This window comes from Barbus barbus (assembly GCF_936440315.1).
Source record: "Barbus barbus genome assembly, chromosome: 42".
NCBI lineage: Eukaryota > Metazoa > Chordata > Actinopteri > Cypriniformes > Cyprinidae > Barbus > Barbus barbus.
Window position 1 is genome coordinate 23,999,904 of NC_136720.1, and position 13,300 is coordinate 24,013,203.

Below are 13,300 nucleotides of genomic sequence, written 5' to 3' on the forward strand. Positions count from 1 at the left end.
AGAAATTACAATAGGGAACGTTCTGCACTAATAGCTATATGCACACACATCTGTAACGTATAGCCTACCTAGGGGGAAAATTAGCTTTATTTGTCATTCAAATATGACGACGAGGACCCCAACGATTGGCCTTCCTTTCCTTCTCAAACAAACTGCATCTTTAACAGCCCAAGTTTCAAAATTTCCCGGGGGAGAAACCCCCGGACCCCGTTAAAATAAAAGACTCAACATGCAGGGCTAAAGCCCCGGATCTTTTGCACTACTAGCGACGCGGACGCGCCGACGCCCCTGGACATGCATACTACACGCACAAAACTAACATTTTTATTTAAAACATTGTCTTACCTGCAAGCGACGCGCGAGCATCATCCCGCTGTCTCTTCTTTTTTCTTTTTTCCGCCCCCGACTCTTGGTGCCTTTTCGAGGCCATGTCTGAGGTCGGTGTCGGCCAAATTTGAAATTGATTGAAGCATAATTGAACAGACCACTGGGAGGTGGGGAAGGGGGGGCACCAGAGGGAGACTGGCACAGAGATTCACCTTTTTCTCGACTAATTTGGTCTAGGCCTATATTACTTTTGTATTGCTTTTGTATATTATCATGCTAGAAATATTTTATTTGTTATTTATACTAGTAGCCTATATTGTGATGATATTTTCACGACCCAGATTTTTTGGTGCCCCCCCCAAGCACTTGGTGCCCTACGCGCAGTGCGTGATGTGCGTGTGCGGAGCGCCGGCCCTGACCCCGAGCCAGGATAGGATCTAATTGGTCATGACAACCATTGTGAGGTGTCAAAAAGCAGAGTTTAAAAACTCAGGATCCCTTCTTCTCTTTCCCTCTCTGCTCTTCTAACTTTTAGCCATGCTTTTTGTCATTACTTTCGGTGTTCTTTGAGCGCCATTCCAGTGTGCTTCGGCCTGCATGCCAGCTGCTACCACGATGAGAAAGAAAAACCACCTAGTCTCGTTAAATCATTTTATTCTTTTACTTTAGTTTATTTTCTTTCCGTTGAGAGTTTCGTTAAGTTAAGTTTGCCACGAAGCCTAGCTCCGACTGCACCCGCCTCAAACTTCAACCAGACCAACTCCGCATCTTCAGCCAACGCCCAACCATTGGCTTCCCAAGACATCACTTCAACGACTACTGAACTTCCAACCAATCAGCAACCTTGGGAAACCCCCTTTCTTCAAAGAAGACAACAAAAGGGAATAACAAAAAGGCAATGCAACGCAAGTAACCTCCAGATTCTAACTAAGCTGGTGCATTTAATATAAATTTTAGCCTCATTGAGAAACTCAGTGTGAGGGTTAAATAAGTGATTGATGGTTGTGCAGGTCTATGCAATTGCACATATTGCTATAAAATTGGGATTTCACATTTTCATTCTCTTAAACTCATCCTTTCCTCACTCTCTCTCTTTCTGCAACGTGAATGTGTGAATGCGTGTGTTCATGTGTTAGATTAGTTTATGTCTTAGGTTTATATTAATAAAGTCTTATTTATATTGAAAAGAGAAGTATCTTGTGTTTTGTGCTTACAAGTTAATGTCTTAAACTGCTGATCTTGTTACTGTGCTATTTAATAGTGTTTTCACAATATTTTGGATTTTAATATCCAGTGCAGAGTTGATGTTATACGGTTCGTTCAGTGAATCACTGGCCGACTCAGTGATCAGCCGTGAAACAGTGATTCTGTTCAAATTCCCTATAAAATCATAAATGATTCCCTTGGAGCTAAATTGACCTGTTTCCCTTTAAATTGCATATGACCTTACACAGCTGATTGCACTGATCACACAGCTGATTCCCATAACACGCCTTACTTAAGCCATGGACTTCCTCAGTCAGATCGCCGAGTATTGTATAGCGTATATTACTATCCTAGCGATAGCTACTCTACGGAGCCCCCTTAGTTGTCATAGTCTTGCCTTGCCTGTTTTCTAGTGTTTTGATTCTTGCCCGTGTTTCCTGGATTAACCCTTTGCCTAGCCGTTCGGACTCTGTTTGCACCTCACTTGGACTATTGCTTGTGTACCTGGATCATCTCTCTGCCTTGCCCTGTTGGATATTGTTCGCTGATCGTAGTCCCATGCTTGCCCTAGGATTACTCTTTGTCTTTCCTGTGTTGTACCTGTTTGCCATTGCATGAACCTTGCTTGTTTTGTGACCACGTCCCTGAATAAAAGCCTTGCAAATGGATCTGCTCGCGTCTCGTCGGCTCCGTAACAGTAAACATGCCAACCTTTATGAATTTCTGATGCCCTGGGTGCTTACAGCAATTTATAAAACCGAAGAGACAATATTATTTGTCTAATGTAGTATAACATAAAATAATTGTAGCATAGAAAGACACTTAAATGCTCATATTACGTTTGAAAAAACATGGCCATTGTTACATCCTCTACACTAGGTGTTTGGACCCCAATGATCGCCAATATTTTTGTAATTGCACATGCAAAATTGTTGATTATTGGAAAATCTAAACTGTAAATGGCTTTGGATACTTTTGGCATCACAATTAAATCTCTCATGGTAGACAGGATCACATTTATTGATAAAGCATACTCTAGATATCACAGATATATTTTATGGTAAGCAGCACTGCAAACCCACACAGAAGACACGTCTGCAGTGGCATTTATCATGAAATGTTGCATTTACACAAAAAACAAACATATTCAGGAGCTTTAAGAAAAGTTCAACAGTAAACCAAAAAAAAAACCTGAAGATTTATTTGACAACAACAAGAAAATAACCAGTCAACATTCTGTCAGGAACTCCGATTCTGCGTAAATACATAAATTCATTTGAAATAAAATCACATATAATCGTTTGGGATATTGGAATTAGATCGTGAATCAAGTCTCATGTTTAGCTCTAGCATATGTGCATTTGGTTTTTCTGTAGTGTTTGGTGTCTGTAAGAAGATAATTCACATCTAAATGACGTTCCTCTTATAAGGTAATTCAGTTCATTAGTGAGACATTCTCTTTAAAGTTTAGTTATAAGATCTGGGGGCTGTTTCATAAAACAAGATTACCAAATAAGCCAGGCTTATTTCAGTTAGTCTGTCTTATTTTGAACCAAATCAAGTGACAAAGTCAGACTAACTGAAATAAACCTGGCTAATTTGGTAAACTTGTTTTATGAAATAGCCCCCTGGTGTGATTAGAGACTGATGATTAAAATTTTTGCTTTGATAGTTGATAGTTCTTTCATACAGCACATTATAAATTGTCATTTTCTCTCTTTGAATATTATGACTGATGATGATTTTTAAACGTTTATTTTGCTTAATCGCGGATAGTTCCTTCGCTAGTAGGCAGGACTAATTTATAAGCAGTAATCCCATTGGTTTACCATGTAATTAATAACCCGACACCTGTCAGAGATTAGCATAACAAACAAGAAGCTGCACGAACATCTGAGCACAGAGAGAAGTTATCTTTTAATGCGGTAACTTAACATCTTTTAAAATATTGTAAACTAAGCATTAGTATTTTATGTGACTTCTAGCGTGTTCTTAATTTTGTGTCTCGTTAGTCCGGTTACGCTGTTTGATATTGCGAACTGATATTTCTAAATAATGTTTTAATTAGGGCCGGGACTTTAACGCGTTAATTTAGATTAATTAATTACACAAAAATAACGCGTTAAATTTTTTTAACGCATTTTAATCGCACTTATTTTTGCACCGCGGAACGTTTCTCACTGGATGAGTTTCGGCGGACCGATTATACTGGAGCACCTACTAGCGTTCAGACAAAGACGCAAAGAACGGACTTGCGTTCTCGTGGAGACCGGTCTTGCCTATGAGGCGCCGGGCTTGACAAAAGTCAAGCGAACACGGGGAGAGTGCGCGAGAGAGAGCTTCCTTGGAAGAACGAACTCGGAAGGACACGAGAACACAGAACGCACACTTATGAGAATTGAATTACTGCGTTCCTGCTTAACTGACCGCATAGTCTCAGCATAAGAAACGGCCAATGAACAATCAATATTACAAAATGTCATAACTTATTAAAACATTTCATACTATTATAGATATTACTTTCATATAATTGTATTGTTTTATTTTACAGCGTTATATGTTTTAATGTTAAGATTAATTTTAATATGCCAATAAAAATGCAGACTTTCTCCGGCTCTTATAACTTTATTAAAATTAACCAAAACAAAACGATAAATGTTTACTTTCAACTTGAAGAGCCGTTAAGTATTTGTGAGAGCGACTTTAAAGCTTACAGGTTTCCGTACACCGGCCACCCACAGCGTTTTCTGGGATTTCTAACGGCTCGATTCTCTCAAGTCTGCACTCGATGCATCCTCAGTTTCAAGAACATATCCGGGCACTTTCATGCATCCTCTGTACTTGCGTTCTTGAGAATTGGAACTGAACTTCGACGGTTAATGATGACGTAGAACGAGAACACATTGGGAGGCAAGATCGCTGAAGAACACATATTGAGAAACAGCCAAAAACAAACCACAGTGAACATGGACAAAGAAGCTGATGAGACCGCTTTGGTTGGCCCTGTGGATGGGAAATTTAAAAATCCATATAAAAAAACTTACTTCTCACTATTCTCAGGTCAAATATTTATATGCGATTAAAATGCGATTAATTAATTACAAAGCCTCTAATTAATTAGATTAATTTTTTTAATCGAGTCCCGGCCCTAGTTTTAATACATTGTCATAATTATAACTTTTATAATAAAAACAGCTAATTTTCCTTCTACATCTAGTTGTTCACTATCTATAGCTGCTAATAAATTTGAGGTCTTGTGCATCTACAGAAAATGGCGTAGTCCTTCTTCTGTGTAGCAAAATGAGGATGTCTTTAATCAGCACCCCGGACACCTGAAACGGATTAATTTCAGCATGTGTCCTCACAGATTATGGTTCTAGTGAAATGACTGATTTGTATTTTAGAATATTTGTCTGTAACCTATATCATGGCTGTGTACATTTATTTGAGATGAACTTGTGAGTTAAACTCCACAAAAATTTTGGAAATTGACATTTTCCAGACATCACAATTTAACCTGGGACTTATTATTTTTAAGTTTTGAGAAGTGATCGTTTCACCACATCAATCTGTTTAACATTAATCTTGTATGTCTGTCTGAGATTGTGGCTTCTTAAAGGAAGAACTTGTTCATGAAATGTGAGCTGATTTCTGGTTCAGAGCTGCTGGGGGTCATGAGGTGTCCTTCGATGAGGGGAGCACCTGCTGCACCTTTTGACCTTTTTCTGGACGCAGTGAAGTTTGCTGCCGTAATGCACCTTCTCTTGGACCTATCTGATTATATCAGCTTGGACCCATTCTGTGGGTAAATATTTTGGGCCATTTGTTTAAAGATATGGCTTCCATTAGAGAATGATCAATGCAGTTTGTGTGTATATATAAGGTGTGTGTACGATAAAAGGATAAATGTGAGATTTGTGTACTGTTCATGATTTCCAGATATCTTATCTCAGTTCTCTGCACATTTGCTGTTACTTTTAATCAATAGTTTAATCTTTTGAATGAGGTTTGGGTGCATCTTCTGACAAATTCAGAAGATTCATCTTCAGCTAAGATATGAGATTGAGTTGTAATTTGAAGTTAAAATGATCCATTTTAGCTCTCCTTAACAGAACCTCATGTCTTAAAATAAGTTCCACTTTATCAGCAACGTTTACATCTGAATGCCTTTCATGTAATGCAGTTGTAGTCTGAATTGTTCAGCCGTCAGTGATTCTGGCACGGATCAAAGAGTTTCAAACTGATGTTTATCTCCGTGTGAGAAAAACCATTTCATTTACAGGCCTACAATAATCTTCTCTATAAATGGGCCAAACACACCCTTCTCCATGTGCAGGTCTCTGTTTGCACAGCTGAGGGACTTGAGACAGAAGAGTCCTGGATCCCTGGAGCATTTTGCAGTTAAAAATCTGCTGCTTTGTGGGTGGAGACTAAAGTGGGTGGTCTGGCTATTAATAATAATGAAAAAAAAGTAAACTTAGCCTGTTTCTGGATAAATTTTCAAAGTTTAACATAAGAACTTTGATTCTTGCTGCATAACCACATCTGGATATTGTCTCAGAAATCCCAGGGGGAGCATCTGGATCTTCGCTCCCCCCTTTGTGTCTAGCCTCCTCTCATCTCGGTTGTCATACAACCGTGCTTCAGTGACCAGGCTGGGGCTCAAACCCAGGATCCGTCCCATTCAGGGAGGATGCGCTCAGTCCACTGAGCTACTGGCACTTCCACTTTGTTTGGAAATTTGTCCTTTTAATAACTGAAAAACTAGTGAAACTAAACTTTTTTTTATTTATTTTTTACCTCAATAGAGGGGTTCAAACCTGTGTCGAGAACTGACACTCAGTCCACTGAGCCACCAGCTCTTCAATGTATAGCTTATTTTTCTTTTGGAGTTTTGTCTTTATTTATTGAAAGACCAGTGAAGCTAAACTATTTCTTCACCTCTATAGATGATTGGAACCTGGATATCCCATGTCAAGAGCTGATGCTCACACCACTAAGCCACTTGCTTTTCCACATGGACCTTCTTTTTTTGGGTCTTTTTCATTCAGTCAGAAACCGGTCAAACTAAACTATTCTTTCACTGCAACAGTGAGACACAAAACAGGACTGTCCACATCAAAGTCTGTCATCCAGAGACTGAGCCACTGGCTCTTCCATGTTGATGCTGCTTTTTTTTGTCTTCATAAACCAGTTGACTAAACTATTGTTTCACTCAAAGAGAGATTTGAACAAGGAACTCCCATCAAGAACTGATGTTCAGGACACTGAGGCACCAGCTCTTTTGAGGAGAACTAGTTTTTTTTTTATAATTTTTCTTTTTTCTTTTTTTTTTTAAGACTGGTGAAACTAAATGATGTTTTATTAACAAAGTTCAGGAGGAGCACGTCAGATACTTAGCCTAATTAAACACAAGTGGTATGCACTCAAGTCAATCAATGCACGGGTATAAACATACAGCTGACATACCTCTATTCATTTGATGGTTAATCAGCATTCGGTCTGCACCTTTTGCCATTACATCACAGACTTAACTTTTCCCATCCAAACAACGAGACCTATGCTGGGGATCTTTTCAGATCCTCCGGCCAATCTGCCGGCCCCAGGATCGGTCTTTCTCTGCCAGAGACGGCCGCCGAGCTCCAGGCTTTGTTGCAGCCACTGCTCTCTGCTCAACCAGCCACACGCTCTCCTCCACCGGCGTCACTTCCATCCTCTTATCAATCGGATGCACGGATTTCATCCGTACCAACAATTCCTCCGATCGGAGAGTGGATCGTATTTAAGCCTGAGGCAAATGCTGATTAATTTCAACACACCGTCTTCGCGGAGGGTAAACAAAGCGGATTTGCACGATCTTTCGTCACCCCGCAATTTGTTGCTAGTTGCTGAAAGTTGCTAGGCTAGTGAGAGAATGGCTAATCTAGCAATAAATAGCTAAATCGGCAACACTGCAGGCTACCTGGACATTCCAGCATGTCCTGCTAAATTTCACAAACCATTTCTTCCGTGGCCTACAGCAGCAGGAGCAAGCACGAAGCTGCCTCCGCTTGCAACACAGGCCCACACATCTCAGTCTTTTTCCTCCCGCTACTAATAAATCCCTTTTTTCCTCTACAGTCACCTCCAGCTCCCGAAGCAGACACTAGCGTGAGGCTACCTCCGTTAGCGGAGCAGGCTACGATAGTTCTTCAGGACTCCCTTACTGTGGCCTACTGCTACAGCAGGTGAAGCAAGCATGAGGCTCCCCCCGCTTACAACACAGACCACACATCTCTTTCTTTTACTGCTTTTTCCTCTTACGCTTCTATCAGTTTCCCACCTCAAGCCCCAGAGGCCGATATTCAGCCTGAGGCTGCCTCCGCTGGAAATCGCGGCCCCTGCTCCTCTCCCTCACAGATCTCTACTCCATTTAAAGTCACAATATCTTCTTTTACAGCAACATCACTGCTCGTCCCACCAAATGCTGTTGCCTCGGTGCCACCGCTAGTGGCTTAAAACATCCGAGCGCGGATCCTGGCAGATGCAGACATAGACCCCTCATCCAAGGCCATCACCAACGAATAATTGGGTAACAGATGCATTGCAGGCCACATGGGCCATAATCGTTTTGAATAAAGTACCAAGAGTAAGTAACACATGGTTCTGTTGAAAACTTAATATAATGTATTATACAACATCATGTACATACGCATTACATCAAAGCCTACAGAGGGCTCCAATGGCCCGACAATCGTCTATATGTCATTGTGCGATCTAATCCTTGTTCGGCTAAACATCCAATTCAAATGTCCACTTAATCTTTAACATTTGGCCATTTCTTTACGACAGAAACGCAGCAACAATCGTAAATTATTGAATATGGCCGTCAAAAGTTGCCATTTTTCCAAATTCTTCATTGCGTTCAGCTGTTCCACTGAAATAATCTGTTCAGCTTTCCCCTATAGGCGGCACAAATTAAACGAGGGTTCATGATCAGATCTCTCATTGACCGCCATCTCAGCATTAGCCCATTGGAGTGGCTGCTAGGAAAATTCTGGGGTAAGAAACGCCTTCTAATCGATTTGTCAGCTTCGCATAACTCCCTGTTTCAAGCATAAACACCTAGATTCCCCTCGACGAATTCTCTCCCTATAGTAGGACATTGACCATGCAATCCATATGATAAAATCATGGGTCTTAGCACAAAAGTCGACATCACCTCAGCTTCCAAGCCATGTCTATCCATCCAGATCCATGGCACTTATTTGGGGTACGCTAGCACAGAAAATTCTATTTCGTTGTATGCTTAACTTTTGGACGCAAGCAGCACCAAGATTTTCGGAAGCATTATCAGAAACCGCTATTGGTTTTGTCTCACAAAAGTTTTGTCAGGCAAGTAATCCTCATAGCATCTACCCTATTAGACGACTCAATTATTCTGAGTATTGAACTCCCTGTCAGATGCTGCAAGAGCAAATACGTTTCCCTGTCGACTACCGGCGAGGCTCACTCATCCGACGCTGTGGGTTGTGAACTCACGTCGGATGCGCGAGAGCTTCCCAGTTAAGCAAACCTTGCTTTTCTGTCCGACTATTGGTAAAACTTACACATCTGATGCCGCAAGTGCAGAACCCCCATCAGATGCTGCGTGAGCCTTCCCGGTTGAGTGAATATGTTTCCTTTCAACTACCGACGATGCTTACCCGTCTGATGCTGTGAGTATCAAACTCCTGTCAGACGCCGCAAAGCCTTCCAGCCCAGCAATCTTACCTTCATGTCCTATGGTCTTCCCATCCCTTACCTTTTCCATCCTACGTTCGGCGAGGTTTGCCCGTCCGATGCCATGAGTATTGATCTCCCATCGGACGCCATGTTCATTTTAGCCTTTTTCGGGTTTCTGAGATGCTCAGACCTCACCATCTCCTCTAAATTCGATCCGGACACCAACCCCACCATCTCAGACCTAACAGTTCTCGATAGCGAAACCATTTAATTTTTGATCAAACAAAGTAAGACAGACCAAGATATGAGAGGTCATTTCATTTACATTTTCAAACTCTTCTTCATTCCAACTTTACCAATAATTAAATTAATTAATAATTTGTTTTTATTTGTCACATACACAATTATACAGAGTATAACCAGCAGTGAAATGTGTGCTCTGCATTTAACCCATCCAAGTGTACACTCAGTAGTGAACATACACTCGGAGCAGTGGGCAGCCAACGCTGCGGCGCCCGGGGAGCAGTTGGGGGTTTGGTGCCTTGCTCAAGGGTCTCACCTCAGTCGTGGTATTGAGGGTGGAGAGAGTGTTGGTTATTCACTCCCCCACCTACAATCCCTGCCGGACCTGAGACTCGAACCCACAACCTTCGGGTTACAAGTCCAAATCTCTATCCACTAGGCCACGACTGCCCTAATCTGTCCTTGAGTACCTCCGCCTTAGAATTTCTCAGGCCAAATCCCCCTTTGAACCTCTATTTATAGATGACGCCAAAAAACCTGTCAGTCGTTTCTGGTTCCAAAAATCATCTCTGATCCGTTTTGCTATCGTCAGGCTTCCCAGCAGGAAATTTCCCCAACCACTCCTTTCATATCGGGGCAGCAACATCAGAAGCCCAAAAAGTATGGGATTAACTTTGTGCCAATTAAAATGAATGTAATTTTTCAAGAAACATATGAAAATATAAACGGAAACAGAATAAAAATTAATTCCATGCAAAAAAATGTAATACACTGCATGGTAAAGTATTATTTCGCCGCAGTAAAAAAAAAAATGTCCACTGAGTGGCGCTCAAACCCTGGCACATTTTTATTATGTTGATATAGGTACGTATTGCTGTATTTTTATTACGTTGCTTCAGGAATGTATTGCAGTGGTTCAGAATTCAAATATCCGGGGACCTTGAGCCGAAAACTCATCACCAAACACCAATGATTTGTACATACACTATATGGGCAAAACACCCCCTTCTTTAGAACAGAAGAAGGCACTTCCAAAACTGTGGCAACAAAGATGGAAGCACAATTCACGTATTTAAAAACTGTATTTCCATCTCTGTTGCAACAGTTTTGAAAGTGTCTAAAATTACTGTACCCATATACAAATCATTGGTGTTTGGTGATGAGTTTTCGGCTCAAGGTCCCCGGATATTTGAATTCTGAACCACTGCAATACATTCTTGAAGCAACGTAATAAAAATACAGCAATACGTACCTATATCAACATAATAAAAATGTGCCAGGGTTTACGTATTGATCCCGTGTTTGAGCGCCACTCAGTGGACATTTTTTTTTTTTACTGCGGCGAAACGTGCTGTAAGCTACGTAAAAACGATGTTGCACAAAAAGTACACAGAGGTAGCCTACATATTTTTATGAGACCAGGTTGCATTTTAAAGTATCAGATTTGATAATCTCATGCAGTCACACTGAAACAGAACAGTGAGACATCACAGATACTTAGGCTCTGATGTAAATTTTTACTATACTGACGAGTAACATCAACTTCAAGACTTAAACTCTGGAGGCTTTTCGGTCTGTGTGAGAGTTTGATTTTAAGAGCTCAAATGCTGTAAATCTGAACAGAAAATGCTCCTACTGAGCATCCAAACCTCTTATTCTCTGTCCTCCTTTCAGCACAGTTCAGAGGTCAAAAGCTTTTTCCTTAGCAAGTATTGGACAGAAACAACTCCTGTAACACTGAAAGAAAAAGAGTTTTGTGTATTTTTTAGACCGCTGAGGACATTACACTCAACCAAAGCTTCTCACAATTACCAGGTTCATCAGGATGGCCAGCAGAGAGATGCATCTTCATGCATGAAATGGCAAATGTTATAATAAAAGAGGTCCCTTGACTGTATGAACTGCATATTTAATGTACCATTCAAAGATCTGAACACAAAGATAAGCCTAGTTTCAAACTGAACTCTCTCTTTAGATGCTATAATTTCTTTCATCGTATTTATCTTACACTCACGGAATATAAAATCTTGGTGCGTGTGTAAGAATATCAGCTCCAGAGAAGATCTTTGGATAAGCGTCTGGACTGATTAGCTGAAATGTTGAAGAAATTAAATTAGAAAAACAGACAAAGTACTTGGAGATTAGGTGGGTTGTGGGTAACGACGGATCTTTGTGAGGTTGGGCTCCAGTTGAAAACTTGCACATATGCCTGAGCTCCTCCAGAAAAAAAAATCCCCCAGAAAACTCCCTGAAACACAAGCAGAGACAAAATACCTTAAAGACTCACATTAGTGTCTGATTCTCTTACATGAGGAGAACAAAATAGTCTGATGAATATCTGTTCAGAAGATTTCAACAAAACAGGATGTTCTCACCTGCACAGAGAAAGGCAGGCAGCATCTGAGATTTCCTTGGGATGAATCTTCTTGAGATTTCCTCTACATTCTAGATCTAGGGATGGGGTGAGCGAATAGCAATCAAAGGTTTTCTCATAGGGGTTGACTGATATCTCTCTATCGACTTCTTGAATGCCCATCTTCCTTGGGTTTCTGTGATAACAGACAAGTGCACTTGGGACAACACACTTTAGACTGCAACTACGTAGATGTTCACAATCTAAAGAACATCTGAGAGGTGCTTCCTGTGTTTTATTATCCACCAACTGAAAATAAGTTTTTATCACAAAGTAAAGTAACAATATATTTATCCTCAACTTGACTGTCAAGTACAATTTCCCAATGTTTCCCCATAATTGCAAAAGCGTGCTTTTTCCACTAAATCGATTGCCTTATTATCTTATGTATACATGGATTAATGATTTGGTTGGTTTCCATAAAACAGAATTTTGGGGTTTATTCTTCAGGGAGACAAACTCTAGCCTGGCCAAATGAAGCATATTCCAAACTTGATGAATTTCAAAGGAAAAATGATCTGGAAGAGACTCAATGAGGGGAAGTGACAAAGTATTGAAGTTCAGAAACACAGCTTTTGTGACATAAGCCTTATTAACGACTTTTAACTCTACAATGATCTTCACTTGTATAACAGGTAAATAAATACAAAAAAACTACAAAGCATCATATGCAGTACCACATAACATCTGTGTACTTTACAAAAGCGTAAAATAAGTGCAGACTGTAACGCAGCAGAATTGCAGGGCTTGAATAAGGACACATTATGGGTGTTATTAATATTTGACTAAGGCAACCTGTTCATGCAAATTTTTCCAAAATAGACACCAGCAGGCTCTGAGTATCAGGACGAAAGTTCTAGCTCTAGCTCTGTTAGCTGTCCATATACAACAATGCCATCAATTTTAAAACAAAAATAATAAAAATTACATGATTCGATAGTATATCATTTGTGTATAAAACAAATAGCACATTTAGTATGGTTTCACATTCACTGGTTTAATTAGCACTAGTGGCATTTAATTCACATTCTCTTGAACCTCTCTGATAAACTAAAATCGAATCAAAGTAAGCTTTTTTATAGTAAGCTATAAATAAAAATTATATTAAAATATTGTTAGAAACGCTTATTTTGTTTACTAGGATGAGAGTTGCTGAAATCGCGTTTGGTCTCGTACTGTATCGTGTATCTTGTCAGTGTGTGCACTTGCTTGGCCATTTGTAGTTGATAAACAGGAAAGTGGGTCCAGCTGAATTGAAATGATCATTTGTTAGATTGGTATAATAAAGGTTATTATACCGCGGCAGCGGTCGCGGCAGTCGTCGTGTGAAGCCCTCTTAGTGTGAAGACCAAAGAGTGTAAAGACCATCGACTCTACCGTGCGACTCCACCGGGCAGGGACACCGCC